The sequence below is a fragment of the Scylla paramamosain genome, chromosome 20, assembly GCF_035594125.1.
Source record: "Scylla paramamosain isolate STU-SP2022 chromosome 20, ASM3559412v1, whole genome shotgun sequence".
NCBI classification, from domain to species: domain Eukaryota; kingdom Metazoa; phylum Arthropoda; class Malacostraca; order Decapoda; family Portunidae; genus Scylla; species Scylla paramamosain.
The window spans coordinates 19,667,428-19,686,021 of NC_087170.1; the positions used below are offsets into that span (position 1 = coordinate 19,667,428).

Genomic DNA, 18,594 nt, shown 5'->3' on the forward strand with positions numbered 1-18,594 from the left:
TGGATGTCTGACGTTTGCATCTTGGAGGAGGAGGAGGAGGAGGAGGAGAAGGAGGAGGAGGAGGAGGAGGAGGAGCAGGAGGTTCTCTTACGCACTAGTGGTCCAGTATTCTTTCAAAAACTGGTTGGGAGTCTTGAGTCTCGGAAGGACGGGCAAACTGGGGGAACGAAGGAGGCTCTTGCAGGGACGGAGATAGAATGGGAAGGAGAAACGGTAGGAAAACAAAAATATTTATCTGGTGAAGGAAAAGCAATCGTGTGTGTGTGTGTGTGTGTGTGTGTGTGTGTGTGTGTGTGTGTGTGTGTGTGTGTGTGTGTGTGTGTGTGTGTGTGTGTGTGATTAAATTAATATCTCTCATGGTTGGTAGGTTATGGTGCGGATAGAGGTAGTGATGGTAGTGGTATTGATGGTAGTGGTGGTGATGGTTGTGGAAACAATAAGGAAAAAAATAAGCCGAGGTTCAAAGGGCTGGGAAAGAATATGAGGGAAGAGAAAAGAATGCTGATGACCAAAGAGAAAAGAAAGGCTCCGGAGACCCTACTGAGCCAGCTGAGAGCATTAATTAGCCGCTCAGGTGGTGAGGCCACACCTGTGAGACGGGGGGAGAAGAGCGCTGGGCGAGGATAATGAGAGAGAGAGAGAGAGAGAGAGAGAGAGAGAGAGAGAGAGAGAGAGAGAGAGAGAGAGAGAGAGAGAGAGAGAGAGAGAGAGAGAGAGAGAGAGAGAGAGAGAGAGATTATCCGATGATTTTTTTACAAGACTTACAAAATATAACGTCAAGTGATTTCTTTTTAATTAGGAAAATGACTGAATATGATGAAAAAATGATGTTATTGTGCATGTGTTCCCCGTACGGCTGATGTGAAATAAGTACTACATAAAAATAAAGTAGCATTGGTTGGCTTTCAAAATAACTAAGTAAAGCAGTACACGTATATCATTTTTCATTTGTTATCTACTTGCTAGGTCACTCCTCCCACGACCTCACTTCACAAGACACTTTACTCATTCATCGATTACCTGCAGCTTCACTCTTTCATCCTTCTCACTGGTTAACTCTTGGTACTCTTTCCCTATTTCCTTTACCGTTTTACTTCATGTCGACTTGAAGCGTTTCTAGAAGAGTTAATAGGTAGCTTCACTCATCTTTCTCGCTGTGAACTCTGGCATTCTTTCCCTGTTTTTTTTTTTCTCTTCTTAGGACTTGAACTGCTTCTAGAAAGGAGTATCAAGACGTCTCAACAACTAATTTTGCCAGAATATTTAAATTTCTTCGTTTAATCTTTTTCTTTTGGAGGGGACGTTGCAAATGAGCATTTTTTTCTATTTTTGTGCTCTTGTCCCAGTTTCCTTCACACGCGAAAAAAGAAAATAATGAGCAAGTGATCGAGAATTTCTAGGAAACAATTATTAACGCTAAAAGAAACTTAATACTGCCTCTAATTATATCATTCCTTGTAAATTTGTGCGAGGGAGAAGAGTCAGATAGAAATGTAAAAATAAAAGAAAAAAAGGAAAAAATGAAAGAAACGACTATTGAAATCAGGAAAAGAAAGCAAATGAGAGGAGGAGAGTTGGAATAAAAATCGTGCACATGAAGAAATAAATGAAAATGAAAAGTAAGGATTAAAATGGTTACAGGGGAGGAGGAGGAGAAGGAAAATGAGACGGAGGAGGAGAAACTTATGAATGCACATAAGGGAGAGGATAGTTGGAGAAGGATGGTATGTTGGTGGTGACGGTGGTGGTGGTGATGATGGTTGTGGTGGCTGGTAGTGATAGTGGTAGTGTGCTGGTGGTGGAAGTTGTGATGGTGGTGGTGATGGTGGTGGTGGTGGTGAATCAATACAAAGACATGATTGTTGGGCGGCGGCTGTAGCCAGAGAGGGAGAGGGAGAGAGAGAGAGAGAGAGAGAGAGAGAGAGAGAGAGAGAGAGAGAGAGAGAGAGAGAGAGAGAGAGAGAGAGAGAGAGAGAGAGAGAGAGAGAGAGAATTAATTAATGAGGAAGAAATATATCTCCGAGAATATATACTAGAAAAAATAAGTGGAAGACTCATAGATAACTCAAAGAACATAAAGAAAACCAGAAAGAAGGGAAGGCAGGGCGAGGAATTAATTACTAGGAGGAGGAATGAATATCTGCAAGTCGTGGGTCCAAACTAACTTTCATAAGGCAGCTTGTTGGGGCCAATTTGCTACAGGGAAGCTCGGGAAAGTCAATCAGATTATGGAAAAAAGTTAAACAAGATTGTGATGCCTTAGAAGCTGTGGGTCTCTCTCTCTCTCTCTCTCTCTCTCTCTCTCTCTCTCTCTCTCTCTCTCTCTCTCTCTCTGTCTGCATGTTATTGTCAAGCCTCGTCGTATCTTGATTAATGATTACATAAGGCGTCAACGTACACACAACACATGGCACACAGCACAAGCTACACAGGCGACATCCAAGGCTCGTGCTCCCCACCGCGCCTCTAACACACAGTCACAGCGACAGCCTTGGCACGTGGCGACTGAAGCTTACGTCACGGATAATGTCAGTAAATATAAAGGAAAATTGTGTCGCAGCTATCGTGGTTGTACGGGTGCACGGAGAGAACAGTAAAATCATTCGAATCGATCCAGGAAAGTCCGAACCTAGTAACTTATAGAAAGAATATATCCCGTAAATTTTTATTAGGAAAGTCAGGAACTAAAATCATGATCATACGAGTACAAAAAAAAAAAAAAAAAAAAGTATAAAAATCTGAAATGGGACATGAAAAAAAAAAAAAAAACACACGCACCCAACACATGATCCGTAAATTTTGAACAGAACAAGTCAGAAACCAAACAGGTCATTGTATACCAGAACATGTAAGGAAAAAAAAAATCAAATGCAGCCAGTAAAATCTTAGACAGGCCACGTCACGACTCCAACCAGGCATCATAAAACCATAAAAGCCAGAGGTAAAATCGGTCGACCATAAAAATAAAAGTTAAGTTCAGAAGTTAAACGTGTAAAGCTGAAAAACTACTGAAACTGAGAGGGGCTCGAACCAAAGTCTGGGTGGTTCACGGCTGGCAGGTCTCACCGCCGCCTCGTCACTCCCCAACACGCTCTAAGCTTCAAAAGTTTCTTAATACATGACACGGCTCATATGTCTCGCCGTATTTGTCATTAAATATTTACTGGGACTGAATATTGAAATTTCTGCAACGAGTCGTAGCTCAAGGGCTTCAGGAGGGCTATATTATGTTGTATCTTTTGTAACAATGAAACACTTTTTTATATTGTCAACACCAGGCAAACAGCAATATGGTGAAGAACTAGTCGGAATCTGTATTGTGAAACGTTTTCCTCTCTCATCACGACTATTTTCAATGGTTAGAGGTAATTCATCGAGTTTTCATTAGTATTCCTCCCAATTAATGCTACTGGATTCCTTATTAAACTATCACTATTATCCCCCTGAAAAAAAAAAGAAGTGATGAGACGTCGGTCTTAAACATTAAATCCGTTTTTTTCTTCGCATGATTATTACGTCTTTTATGTTCAGAGAGTGGCAAGAAAACAGGAAAAAAGATATATACATACACCCCGAGCAACATTAAGAGATACGGAGAAAGAGGGTGAGAGTAAAAAAAAAAAAAAAAAAAAAAAACAAAGACTGCGCTAGTGTGGGCGACAAGCTTCCATAAAAGTACAGTTGTGTGGGCGACTCAAAAGAGATGAAAGAAAGGCAAGGAGAAGGAATAATAAAACGAAGAGAGAACAAAAAAAAAGATGAAAGGAAAGTAATGATAAGGAGATGAGGCGGAATGAAAAAAAAGTAGGAAAAGGGGAAACTGTTAAGGGAAGAACGTAAAAAAGTAAGTTATATGAAATACTTAAAAATGAAGAGAAAACTTTTAAAATGAAAGAGGGAGCAGGAAAAAAAAAGGAAGAAATAAGACCTGGAGGAAAAAGAGGTAGGTAGGTAGGTAGGTAGGGAGGGAGAGAGGGGGGAGGGAGGAGTAGGTGGTAGTGCAGGAAGAAAGGGATGAGTGATCGAGGAAATATCAAAGAGAGTGATGGAAAAAAGCACAGTTCTGAAAAAGATGAACGACACAATACCACGTACATAAAAGAAACGGTAGAGAGAGAGAGAGAGAGAGAGAGAGAGAGAGAGAGAGAGAGAGAGAGAGAGAGAGAGAGAGAGAGAGAGAGAGAGAGAGAGAGAGAGAGAGAGAGAGAGAGAGAGAGAGAGAGAGAGAGAGAGAGAGAGAGAGAGAGAGAGAGAGAGAGAAATACTACAGCTCCAATTCTAACCTCAGTCTTATAGTAAGAATCATCTCCCTATTACCCGCCACACTAAGGGATGTCAAGGCTACTCAAACAATCGCTTACAACACAACGAATACACACTAAAACTTATTGGAGTACCCAAATTAACATAAAACGACTCATTACTTTATAACATATACGCTTCATGTCCTTTAATCTAAATTCTCTAACCGCTTTTTCGCCTTATACTTTAAGATGAAAAATATATAAAAAGAACTACAATAAAAAATACACACACCCACAAACAACACACACACGACTGTTTCCTCCATTCTTGCCTTTCTCCCTTCCTTCCTTCGTGTTTCTCACCCTCTCCCTTCCACCCTACACTGTTAAACCCATTATCCTTCTTCCCCTCTACCTATCTTTCTTCATTTTCCTTTTAGACTCTCTTTTCTAGACTCCACTATGTCTGAAGCCTTGACACACATACACACACACATAGACACACACACACACTCTCTCTCTCTCTCTCTCTCTCTCTCTCTCTCTCTCTCTCTTTCTCTCTCTCTGGATAAATAATAGTTAGGGAAGATTTACGTTGTTGTTGTGGCTGATACATTTCCTGTAATAGACTGCTGCATCATCATAATTTATTCCTGAAAGAAGCACCACTAAAAGAAAAAATGTGTAATGATCCTAAAGTTAGTCAAGATTTAGAGAGATAAAGGGCGGGTCGTTTTGTGAGGCACCAGCTCCTCCAGCACTGACTTGCGTCTGACAGACTGTTATTTTTTCATACGTGGAGGAGGTCGGCTTAACACACTCGGGATAAACTTCGGTATTTTGGCACTTCCGAAAAAAAAAAATAAATAAATAAAATAAATAAAAGATTCCAAAATAAAGACCAGTTTAGATTTGATGACGTCTCGATACTTCTCTAATGAAACTGTGAAGTAATATGAAGGGGAAAAACAGGAAACAGGCAAGGAGTTACAGAGTCTACTAGTGAAGGGGATAAAGGGGTGAAGGTACTAGTTAATTCTTGTGTTAGTGAGATGGTCAGCATAAGAGGGAAAGCATAAAGTGTTATGCAGCATGGCCACGGGATCTGAGAGAGGCATACAAGTGAATAGGAGCAGTAGCTAAGGAAGTGAAGGGATTAAAAAATTTCTTGTTCGGCGCCTCAGTAACTGAGGTTAAAAATGAGGTATAGTGCAAATTTAGAAGAATAAATAAGGAAATAAGAGAATTTTACAGTATACTTCATAGTCTCTCTCTCTCTCTCTCTCTCTCTCTCTCTCTCTCTCTCTCTCTCTCTCTCTTATTTATGATCTGGACAAAGAAGCGACAAACGGAAAAATGACTGACAGACGAGAGGTAAATATGACGGAAGGAGACGAAAGAGGAGGAGGAGGAGGAGAAGGAGGAGGAGGAGGAGAAGGAGGAGGAGGAGGAAGAGGAGGAGAGAGAAAAAAAGGACGGCGTAAAGGAGCGCCAGCAAAACAATGGAAGAAACCAATAACAAAGAGGGAAAACAAAAGTAAATAATAAAGAAGAAGAAGAATGAGGAGGAGGAGAAAAATGGAGAAAGAGAGAGAGAGAGAGAGAGAGAGAGAGAGAGAGAGAGAGAGAGAGAGAGAGAGAGAGAGAGAGAGAGAGAGAGAGAGAGAGAGAGAGAGGAAATTTGCTCGGGAGAAGAGGAGGAAATTTTCAAGGGAAGAAGAAAACAACGAGAAAACGAGAAGAACAATTAAGAAAGCAAGAAACAAACCACACTAAACAACCAAACTGTAACAATTAAATCCGTGAGACAATAACAACGAACACGGAGGAAAAACGTTCTGGCGGAAGGAGTAATTAAGTGAAGAAGGAGAGGAGGAGGAGGAGGAGGAGGAGGAGGAGGAGGAGGAGGAGGAGGAGGAGGAGGAGGAGGAGGAGGAGGAGGAGGAGGAAATGGAGGTGGTGTTCAGGGAGGAGATAGAGGAGGAAGAGGAAAAGGAATGGTGAAAACTAATATTCCGAAAAAAAATAAATAAAAAAGGATTCTCGCATTGAACTAACCGAAGAATGAGAGAGAGAGAGAGAGAGAGAGAGAGAGAGAGAGAGAGAGAGAGAGAGAGAGAGAGAGAGAGAGAGAGAGAGAGAGAGAGAGAGCGGAAAGAAACACTGGAAAGCAATAAAACAATGGCCAGTATTCTCCCTTGGCGCAAAAATCTAATCCCATATTCAGCCAAGAAGTTTTGCCGACAGACAGTTGCAAATTTGATTGTTGCTGTGCTTCCAACTCGAGAGAAAGAGAGAGAGGGAAGAGGAGAGGGTAGGAGACACACAGGTGAGGTGGAGAGGTGGAGAGATAGGAGGTGGAGTAACGATATATTGGCTTCAAGGAGGATATGGAATAGAAAGCAGAGAGAGAGACGAATGGGCAAATAGAGGGAAGGAGGGAGGGTAACAGAGAGGAAAAGTAAAAATGTAGTAGCTCTAAGGAAAGGATTGAATTGATAGACGAAGAAATGAAAGGAGACGAAGTGGAAAGGTGGAAAGATGGATGAATGGAGAGAAGAAAGGGATGGGGTAGCTAAAAGAGAATGAATGAGTGGATAACAGGAGGGAGGAAGGAAAAATGAACGAATAGAGAAATTGCAATCACTTTAAGGAAAGATAAGATAGGGATTAATCACATAAACGGAAAATAAAATAGGAGAAAAGAAGGGAATGTACAGGGATGTAAAAAAAAGCTGCAACACTGGGAAAGATTAAATAAATAGAACAGGAGAGAAGATAGACAGAGATGCATTACAAGTCGGTGGGAGGATGAATGGAAAGAAGGAAGAAAACAAGAAGTGCACTTAGAAAACCTCTCAGTACAAAAATACTTATAAATAGTTTACTTTACTCGATCTTTCTCTTATCCTATCCTTATCAATCCTCACCGCGATCACCAGAGGAAACAAAAAAAAAATCAATACCAAGAAAAAATAAACTAGATAAAAAACAAAGAAGATAGGCGAGGAAATCCAATCACAGATACGAGACGAGGAGAAACGAGATAAAAAGAAGAAAACAAAGCACACAAGAAAATATACCACCGCTGCGACCACCACCACCATCACCACAGCTACCACCACCACCACCACCGCCACCACCGTCGCCGCCACCACCGCCCAGAGTCACAAACAACAAAAACAAGGAAACAATGACCATTCTTCTCCTTTATTAAATATCATTCGCCCCGAGAGTTGGAGGAAACCTTTTGTCCTCTCGTTACTCGTAGCCAGACCATTCTTCTTACCCCCAAAAGAGAGAGAGAGAGAGAGAGAGAGAGAGAGAGAGAGAGAGAGAGAGGCATAAGGAAAACAATATCAGCATTGAAAGATGATACTGGGAAAAAAATGAGCGAAAGAATGGATGTGTATGGTCTCTCTCTCTCTCTCTCTCTCTCTCTCTCTCTCTCTCTCTCTCTCTCTCTCTCTCTCTCTCTCTCTCTCTCTCTCTCCCTAACCTAATATCTGAGATTTATTGGGAAGAAGGCAATATTACATTAATATCAATAGCAATAACACCCCCCAACTCTCTCTCTCTCTCTCTCTCTCTCTCTCTTATGCTATGATATTGTGTAATTTACAGACATGGTTCACTTATTTTTCCCTCCCTCGCTCTGTTCATTATACAAGTACTGGAAAGCTTAGGTACACACGTATCGAGGAAACGAATGTGGGAGGGAAAAGTATTGTGTGTTTTTCCACGCGCCATCCATCTCCCGAGCTGGATGTGATGGCCTCTATTTTACCTCCTTTTTATGCTATATATACTGCCACTGACACGAGGATTCTATATGATAAGAGTGATAGCGTGGGTCGTGCTTTGTGTGTGTGTGTGTGTGTGTGTGTGTGTGTATACTCTTCCTTTGTCCTTCCGTGTGTTAAGTAATGAAATGGCGTTGATGTGTTTGTATGTGTGATCGAGATATTTTTTTATATTTCCCTTCATAACGACTGAGTGAAGATGAACAAGGTGTATCTTTGTGTGTTATTAAAAGTGAAATGTGTAAAATTTAAAATGTTTACAAAAAACCTTAAATAAATAACCAACCACACGCAAACACACACACACACACACACACACACACACACACACACACACACACACACACACTTCATTCAATTAAAAACTTTTATACATAACAACTTTTGTTGTTTTCCGGTGAATTTATTCGGACGCCGCGGTAATGACCCGCCCATAGACAGTGATGGTTATTGATGGACAATTTCACGCTGGTGGTTGCAACATTTTATCTCAATAATTTAAGAGAAACATAGGCGATGTATATCACATTTTTTCACTACCTTTCTTTTGAATAATACTTGTTTTGTAATGAAAATTTTCGCTCGTCTTTACCAAGAAAACAGAAGCCGGGTAGAAGCTCAGTGATGGAATGTGAGCAGCAGTAGGAAGGCAACAAGGTAACGAACAAAGATAAAAATGTGCACAAGAATTAGTCTAAGTCTTGAATCACAGCAGACGTAAGTCGCTCACCTTCTGGACGAGATATGCCACTCACACTTACTGAATATTACATGAAGATTTCTTACTACTATTCGCCATCGGCTTCATCTCTTGATGGAATTGTTTCAGCGTGAAAGCACAAGGCTACACACACACACACACACACACACACACACACACACACACACACACACACACACACACACGTAAACGTTAACATGAAGAAAAGCAGGTGTTACAAACAGAATATTCAAATATCGCAAACACAAACTGGATTCAATTTAATATCTCGTTAGCACCACCATCAGGCAAGGAAACCATCTACACTATTACCCTAATTCACTAACATTCAACTTAACTAATCAACCAACCAATTAACTAACTACCTGACCATGTTCTGCCCTGCCCCCTTGAGCACAGCATCACCAGGAAGACTCACGACCTTAGGCAGTTCACGTTGCCAGAATATATTATTCGAGCGAGCTGCGGCGGAGGTAATTATCAGCCTGACGCAGCCTGGAGGGCTATGCGGCGGCCGTCTGATGCAGGCTTTAGTGGGAGACGAGGAGATAGGGGAGAGGGACTGGGAGGGAAAGTGTGTAAATAAAATAGTCTAGGAGCGAAAAAGGTCTCTCTCTCTCTCTCTCTCTCTCTCTCTCTCTCTCTCTCTCTCTCTCTCTCTCGTAAACATTCCAACACCCACGCACAATAACTCACACAAACACCCTCTACACATGAACGCTCTCTCACTTTTATCTGAGTTTTATCCGAGTTTTAATGTTTACATATATTTCTCACAAGCTCCTGTTTATCTGAGCCGGTGTGCACAGGAGACGTGGGCAGCCACCAGCAATTCGTGGCCGGAGACTGGGAGGAGAGCAAGGAGGAATGGAGTGTAGGTGGGGAAAAGGTGCGAGGGTGGAGGAATGGAGGAGGAGTGGAGGGTGGGAAAAGGGGTGAAGAATGGCGAGCGAGGGGCAGATGAATGAGTGGCTGAGTGGTGGAAAAGGTAAGGAATGAATGATAGGAGGAGGGATGAGTAATGAGACGCATAGAGAGCCTCCACTAGCTGAGGATTTTGGGGTGGAAGGAGAGAGAGAGAGAGAGAGAGAGAGAGAGAGAGAGAGAGAGAGAGAGAGAGAGAGAGAGAGAGAGAGAGAGAGAGAGAGAGAGAGAGAGAATATAAAACATACACCGAGTTTTCTTTTGTGGTAAATTTAAGAAGCGGAGGAATAAAAGTAAATAAAAACCACATTAGATGTATCACACACACACACACACACACACACACACACACACACACACACACACACACACACGTTGTATTTAAAACGCAGCGAGGATTTCTTTTCCACCAGGTCTCATGGTGTAATGGTTAGCATCCTGGACTTTGAATCCAGAGACCCGAGTTCGAGTCTCGGTGGGACCTTCAAAGACAACCATTATTTTCTCTTTCCGTGGGCAAGATTTCTTTTCCAATATGTCTGGGTGAGTACTTGGCGACATCTGCTTTAAGAAAGAAGAGACAACACAACTTCATTATGTCAGATAATATTAGGTGAGGTGAAGTGAGTTGGAGAAAGAGAGCCGCCTCTTGCTCACGTGCTGAAAAGTTTTATTATTTAATTTCAGAAGTGTCTTTTCACGTTTGAGTAGTTAGAGAATTCAATGTCATAATGTATAAAAAAAGAAAACTATTGTACGGCGCTTTTAACTTTTTTATGCAATTAACTGGTATAAAATAACTATTATGAACGGCATCAAAGGTTATTTAGCTGACAGTAAAAATGTGTTATCGTTAAAGTGTTTAGTGCTATTAGTTCATTAAATATAAAGAGTGAAAATATGCGTTTTATATATATATATATATATATATATATATATATATATATATATATATATATATATATATATATATATATATATATATATATATATATATATATATATATATATATATATTCTTCGACAAAAGTAGATAGAAGAAGCACTATTTTATTATTATTATTATTATTATCATTATTATTATTATTATTATTATTTTTTTTTTTTTTTTACGAGTTAACGTTAACACATGCTTCATATCAACACTGAAAAAAAATCATGTAATTTTTGCCCAAGTTAGGTGTAACTTGAAGGCAAAAGAAGTGTCTCTTTCCCGCTCGGTGACAGCTTTGGTTTGGCGGCAGACACGATGCATTCCCAGTGGGCCGAACCCTCACCAGGCGCGGTTCACTGACGCAAGCACTGACTAAAGCTCAAATTCAATTAATGCTGTGCAGGGAGACTGTCACGCTTCCAGTTTTCCATCACGAAGCACCACTGTACGCAGCAACCATAAAGTGTTCCTCCTGCCTCGCTCCTCCGTAACGAAAGGACGTTCATCTTCATTATGGGTATTTTTTTCAACCTCACTTTTTTTTTCCTTAGTTATTGATATTGTTAGTTATTGATATACTTCATAAGAAGGATGGTGAACAAAGCATGCAGTAATTGCGGGACAAAACCACTATACATAGTCTTATAAAAGATAAACAGTTATGTGCTGTCTTACAAAAAAAAAAAAAAAAAACGTTTCAAGTTTTAATTTGTTCTTTACTTGACACCCTTCGCCTCTCACCAACAGCGTCTTTGTCAAGATCAGTTTTCAAAGGTCAAATGACGCTATTAGGCTGTGTGTGTGTGTGTGTGTGTGTGTGTGTGTGTGTGTGTGTGTGTGTGTGTGTGTGTGTGTGTGTGTGTGAGAGAGAGAGAGAGAGAGAGAGAGAGAGAGAGAGAGAGAGAGAGAGAGAGAGAGAGAGAGAGAGAGAGAGAGAGAGAGAGAGAGAGAGAGAGAGAGAGAGAGAGAGAGAGAGAGAGAGAGAGAATTTTTAACACCATTAATTTCTTCACAAGAATTTTAACGTCTATGGCGAGAAACTGACTCCTCTCTAGTCTAAAATCTCCCTTTTATATAAACCAGATACGTTTTCTATTTTTCTGAGCACTTCAAACACTTCTTCTACCTGGTTGGGGACAGAGCGAGTGGAGGGAAAAAGGGACGTGAGGAGGGTATATTTATTGCTGGTGGAGTTCTGAGTAAAAGGGTCCTGTAAGGTGTATTTATAGCACCTCCAGGAAAGGAAGCCGATGGGGAGTGTCTGATGATAGTCGGGTGAGGTGATTGAGCTGGAATGGAAAGGTAAGGGAGAGCGAAGCATGAAGGAGAGGAAGAACTAGTGATTGGAGTTTTGGAAAGACGGCAAAGAAGGCTGAAGGGTGGAGGAATAAGGCGTGGAATACTGAAGGATGGTGGGAGTGGTAATGTAATGAAGGGAAGACAAGGAAGGGAACTTTGTGGTGCTTGAGTGAACGGTAGAGTAAGGGTATCGTAACCATCTTCCAGCCAAGACGCCCATGACCGCCCACACCACCAGCACAGGCACCACCACTCGCCCAGTCCGTCCTCCAAGGCAAGTCCGAACAAACATGAAACAGACGACATGCAAATCGGTCCGAACGCGAATGTGTGAAGAGAGTAAGGAGTCAATGCGCCTCAACGACAGCCAACGACTGGAAGAGAGAATTGCAGAGTCGAGCGGAAGATTAAACGATGAATCAAAGTAAGGGAAAGAAGAAAGAGCGACCTATTGGCCATTCCATCACGGCAGGTGCTCCCCCAAAAATTCGGAAATCTGCCGCGAGGGACAAATTACAAAGATTAGGTTTAATACAGCCTTTCAGAGCGAGGAGAGAGACGAAAACCAAAAATTACGTGAAAAGGTTGAAATTCCTAAAGCATAAAGAATATTTGTTAGATTTAAGAAACTGGAACGTAGAATCCTTTATAAAACGATAGAGTGAAAGGGTTAAGGAAACAAGGAGGAGCAAGCACGAGAGAAAATAGTCCTCGAGGAAAGGAAGAAGTAGAAAAATGATAGATAATAAAAAAAAGGGTGAAGAGAGAGAATATCAAGTAAGCTATGATCAATGTGGTCATAATCTTATCAACTACGCTGTGTTGGGGAGGATACGGTCTTTCACTCTTCGCTGATGCAAGGACTCGCTCGCTCCTTAAGATTCCCCGCTAACACTCACTCACTGGCAGCTGTTCAACTCAAATGACTCGGAAAGCGATGAATAATGTGGGATCTTAAGTATGATATGATGATTTTTGTGTATGTTTTGCTGCGGTTGCTGGAAAGTGATGAAGGGTATTTTTTTTTTCGTGTGTGTGTGTGTGTGTGTGTGTGTGTGTGTGTGTGTGTGTGTGTGTGTGTACATGGCGTTATAGATATGAAGCCGTTGAATGAAGGTGGCAAGGGAATGTGCGTGTTAATAATGGCGAAGGAAGAGGTGGAGGATGAAGGATATGAATGAGGAGGAAGAGTAAGAGAGACAAACATTAAAAAACAGTAACAACACAAAACAGGATAACAACTGGGTGAGATGAAGTAGCATAGTTTTAAGGTATACGAGTATTTTTATTCTATATTTTGTGCACGGAGCAAGGAGGAGGAGGAGGAGTAGAAGGAGGAGGAGGAGAAGGAGGAAGAGGAGAAGGAGGAAGAGGTTGTGGTGGTGATGGAAGCAAAAAATTAGTGGTAGTTATGATGGTTGTGACGGTGGTGATGTCAGTGGTGATGGTGGTGGAAGTGTCGTAAAACTCTACGAAAAAAGGTAATTACATTTCATTATTCTGTGGTGTCTATGATCTCACTGGCCGGCTGAAACTTATTATTACTGTTATTTTTTCTTGGCAAACTCTTTTTATTGCTCTTTATATCACAAAAGCTACCGCTACTTCTATTATTATTATTATTATTATTATTATTATTATTATTATTATTATCATCATCATCATCATCATTTTACATCAAATTACGAAAACCTGATAACTGTTAATTGGTTCTGATTTAGCGAATATATTCTAAAACGATTCACACTTTTAATTTAATTCCCCAAGCTGGCGGTGTGATTTCAGCAAACAAAGCTCGTATAATGCTTTGTTAATTGAGGGTCTTTATTTTCTGCACACGCTGTTAAATACATGATATAGTTCCTCCTTTCCTTCCTGTAATGTCGTACAAGCACATGCAAGACGAGATAAGGAGTATTGAACGGAGCATCCATCCACGCACCACGCTTAACAGACTTATGTCAGGAAAAGGATGAGGATAACAGGATGCTGATGGTCACTGGACATGCGTGTTAAATGTGCTCTCAAGATGTCCGCAGATATGTGAGGAGATTTTCTGTTTTATCACACACACATACACACACACACACAGACACATTCATCATGCGTTATTCCGTGTGTTAATATATTATTGGTATGAAGAATTAATTGTAATGTTTAGTATTAAGATAGGGATTAATGGTAATAATATATTAGTATTCAACATTGACGCCATAATAAACAGCTTATAAAATAAACAAAAAGAAAGCATACAACATTGATGACTCCCAAACCAAAGAACCAAAGTACGTAATACCGAAGGCCCCTTAAGGAGAGAAGCTTACAAAACAACAGTAAACAAAACAAACAACACTAAGGAGCTCAAAAAACTTAAATACTTCAACTTCTACTATCTCTTGCCACAATTTCCAGCCTCTACTTACCTACCACGCACTCCACCTGTATCTCACTATCTTCCCCTACTTCAAATTATATACACCGACCTTCTACTATCCGCTCCTGCCTCATACAACATAGCAGTACCTCTAGTAACATATATTAACCTCATTTAGTTTAAAGAATTCCCCTCCATTACAAGCACCAGTCTTTCCCTGACTCTGCCTAACGAACAGCATTCACCCACTTTCCACAGCCTCTTGTAGCCTCTTACTGAGACCTCCACTTAATGCCTCCACCTGGGCCTTGGGTGGAGAGAGAAGGGAGGAAGAATGTATAGGGATGAGAGACGAAGGGAAGAATGAGAGAGGGAAACTGAGGGAGACTGTACTGAATCATAAATGAAAGGGGAGATGAGAGAGAGAGAGAGAGAGAGAGAGAGAGAGAGAGAGAGAGAGAGAGAGAGAGAGAGAGAGAGAGAGAGAGAGAGAGAGAGAGAGAGAGAGAGAGAGAGAGAGAATTTCGTAGGAGAATTCAATGACGAGACAAGAGAATGGAATTGATGGGAAAATAGCGGAAAAACAGGAAAAATAGAGGGAAAAAAAGAGAGAGGAACAAAGGAGGAGATCGAGGAAGGAAAGGTAGGGTCATCAAGAGAGTGGCGAGGGTCAGGGGCGCTTGATGCTCCACCTGGGAACACCTAGCTAATCAGCGGAGTCCAGCCAACTAGATTACAGGTGAAAGTTTCTCCCTCTCTCTCTCTCTCTCTCTCTCTCTCTCTCTCTCTCTCTCTCTCTCTCTCTCTCTCTCTCTCTCTTTCTAATCCTTCAGTTTATCTTACTCTTTCAGATATTCCGTCCTCCCTCCTCTCTTCCTTTTGAATTTATCCCTTCCAGAATCTCTCTCTCTCTCTCTCTCTCTCTCTCTCTCTCTCTCTCTCTCTCTCTCTCTCTCTCTCTCTCTCTCTCTCTCTCACCCTCCGCTGTGGACAGCTCGCCACACTCAGCCTTACATTACGTGGACAAGCACTCTTTCATATTTACATTTCCCGGAACTTCCATTCTCCCGCATGAGCAGAAAGGAAGGGGAGAGCGAAGCAGCGAGGATGGAGAGTATGTGAAGAGGGTGGCAGTAAGGAGGCGAAGAGTGAGAGTGGATGAAGGAGGTGAATGAGGGAGCAGATACGTACAGGCAGGATGTGAAGAAATGTAGGATGGAAGGAGCTAAATTCTGAAAGTGGAAGGGTGGTGCAAAAGGAGAACGAGTCACAGGGAGAGAAAAATGTGGAAGTCGACGATCATAGGAGAATATGGAAGCGAAGACTGGGAAGGAAGGAGAGGCGAGGGAAGAGTGAAAAGGAGAGAGAGAGAGAGAGAGAGAGAGAGAGAGAGAGAGAGAGAGAGAGAGAGAGAGAGAGAGAGAGAGAGAGAGAGAGAGAGAGAGAGAGGCAACACAGCAAGACTTTACTTAAAAAGGAAGGCTAGAAAGGTCAGGTGAGGCGGAAGGCGGGAAAAAAAGACAAAAGAATATAGGAAAAGGTGGACTATGTAAATTTTTCTTTATTAAAAATTCGATTCGACTGTATGATTAAGATGGAATAGTTTAAATTAACTAATTGGGAGAGAGAGAGAGAGAGAGAGAGAGAGAGAGAGAGAGAGAGAGAGAGAGAGAGAGAGAGAGAGAGAGAGAGAGAGAGAGAGAGAGAGAGAGAGAGAGAGAGAGAGAGAGAGAAAGTTAAAAAAATTTCTGAAACTTTATCCACAAAAACTCCATTGAGTCTCGCCGGCCAGACAGAAGACAACAAACAAGGCAAGTAACTCAACAAAACCCATCTATCTGTCTGTCTGTCTATCTATCTGTCTGTCTGTCTGTCTGTCTGTCTGTCTCTCCATGGGCTGATCTATCTACCAACGTATTTACCAATGTATTCATCTATTTATCTATCTATTTATTCAAGTGCCATTATGTGATGCAAAGAAAAAGGAAGCAATTAGTTAAAACATAATATAACTAAACTTTTTAACATACAAAACTGAAAATAATAATAAAATAAATAGCAAAACGGGAATTTAGAATATAAATGAACTGGAGTGAGCCGTTTGTCTGACTTGGGAAGCAGAGAGAGAGAGAGAGAGAGAGAGAGAGAGAGAGAGAGAGAGAGAGAGAGAGAGAGAGAGAGAGAGAGAGAGTGTTCGATTTTCCCTTCCTGCTGGTTGGCGAGATAGTCTTTACCATACGGCGTAAATAGACTCAGATTAATGAACTGGCGCGAAACTTAAATTTGGTTAATATAATTGGCAGCCGAGGAGGAGCGTGGAAGTTAAAGTTTGACGGGAAAAATATACATGAAGTGAAACCAGAAATGAAACGTTTCACTGAATTCTCTTTGATCATTCCGTGAAATCACTCCCTTCATCTGACCTCTCTCTCTCTCTCTCTCTCTCTCTCTCTCTCTCTCTCTCTCTCTCTCTCTCTCTCTCTCTCTCTCTCTCTCAATCCACAAGAGTAAAGAACGAGATGAAAGACTAAGAGAAAAGTAGCAAAGATGAGACGGTTTAGGGGAGAGAGAGAGAGAGAGAGAGAGAGAGAGAGAGAGAGAGAGAGAGAGAGAGAGAGAGAGAGAGAGAGAGAGAGAGAGAGAGAGAGAGGAGCAAAGATAAAAGGCCAGACTCAGAGGCAAAATTAATTAATATATCTTAAAGTCTCCAATTATCAACGCAGGGACTCGACGTGAACGCTTCACTACCACAGCAATGCAACAATTTTCTACTAAGCAGCACCTCAGAATCTCCACAGCATCACCACAACTAATACTATCTCACCACTACCATCACCACCATCACCACCAATCCCCCTTCACAAGCTTAGTAGTCTTAGCGGCCACCAGGGTACGCAGATTTAAGGGACACACGTTTGGATCACCACAATACGATATCAATTAACTAGGTATTATCAAACACAGATTATACAACGCCGTCACCTGAGTGGTATTGTCCGCCTCGCTGATAATACTGCCGTGCATCGCTGGAATTAATGGATGCTGGGGGGAGAGAGAGAGAGAGAGAGAGAGAGAGAGAGAGAGAGAGAGAGAGAGAGAGAGAGAGAGAGAGAGAGAGAGAGAGAGAGAGAGAGAGAGAGAGAGAATATTATGGTAGGTAAACTATTGTGTATACTGAAGGACTAGAAAGAGGAGAAGGAGGAGGAGGAGGAGGAGGAGGAGGAGGAGGAGGAGATGGAAGACATGATGAATATCCTCCTCCTCCTCTTCCTCCTCCTCGATATCCTCTTCCTCCCAGCCTCTCACTCCTCGATATATATGCAATCTATTGTTCAATGGTGTTAAGATCTCTCTCTCTCTCTCTCTCCTCTCTCTCTCTCTCTCTCTCTCTCATCTCTCTCTCTCTCTCTCTCTCGTTTTTCCCCACATGACGGAAATCGTATATGTGTGTGTTAATGTGTGCACGTGTTCTCTGATACGTTCCAGATTATTTTGTAATATTACGTACACATAAAGGAGGAGAGGACATGGACGGCTGAGTGTGTGTTTGTGCCCCCAGCCTGGCCCTCCCTGGGTTTGTATGATTACTCGTATGTGCGTAATTATGTGAAGACCTGATCTCATGGCTCAGTGCTCGCGGTAAACAAGCAAACACGTGCGCACACGCAAACACACACACACATACACCTACACACACACACACACACACACACACACACACACACACACACACATGAAGGAGCGTGGCTGGCGAGCAGGACGACTCCACGCGAGAGTTGGTGTGTGATCGTTCGCCTCCGTCCCAGTCCTCACCTCAGTTACGTCCCAGCGGTCAGAGGGGAAGGACGCATCACTCTTGCCCCTCGCGCACTTGCACTTGTCCCTAGCACGCAGGAACTGTCTCGCCTGCTCACCGATATCACAGTTGCGTCCGCCGTTGACTAAAATTACATTCTCCACGTTTACTCCCTGACGGGAACTCGATATTCTTTACTCAATTTTAGGCGAACTATTGACCGATTCTTATTGTTGTATCAAGAGTGGCCGCCATCGACACACTTGAAGTACTACGTGGGTGCTGAAGTGAGTGGCGGCGAGTCAGGAGGTTGGGCGGGAACCTCACGCCGCCCGCACGCCCACAACTAATGTCGGCGTGATGCGAGATTCTGCGCTCAAATTATCATCTGATATGGTAGGTGGATCTCATGTTTGCATTTCCTCCTCGTCTCTGAGTAGTGATGGGCGGAAGGGCTTCATGGTTTGTCTCTTCTAGGCAGGCGTGGCACATCCCTATA

The 18,594-nt window shown here is 42.0% G+C and overlaps 1 long non-coding RNA gene and 1 other non-coding gene across 2 annotated transcripts in view; both read left to right on the forward strand.

Moving 5' to 3' along the window:
- The first annotated feature begins 10,104 nt into the window (after positions 1 to 10,104).
- On the forward strand, positions 10,105 to 10,176 carry Trnaq-uug (transfer RNA glutamine (anticodon UUG)). Its single transcript has one exon. It is a non-coding gene; the product is annotated as a tRNA-Gln (tRNA).
- Positions 10,177 to 18,063: 7,887 nt separating this feature from the next.
- Positions 18,064 to 18,594, forward strand: part of LOC135110580 (uncharacterized) — a 75,974-nt gene continuing 75,443 nt past the window's right edge. Inside the window, exon 1 of the long non-coding RNA XR_010273318.1 lies at positions 18,064 to 18,491. This is a non-coding gene — a long non-coding RNA (uncharacterized LOC135110580). The remainder of the gene's footprint in view (positions 18,492 to 18,594) is intronic.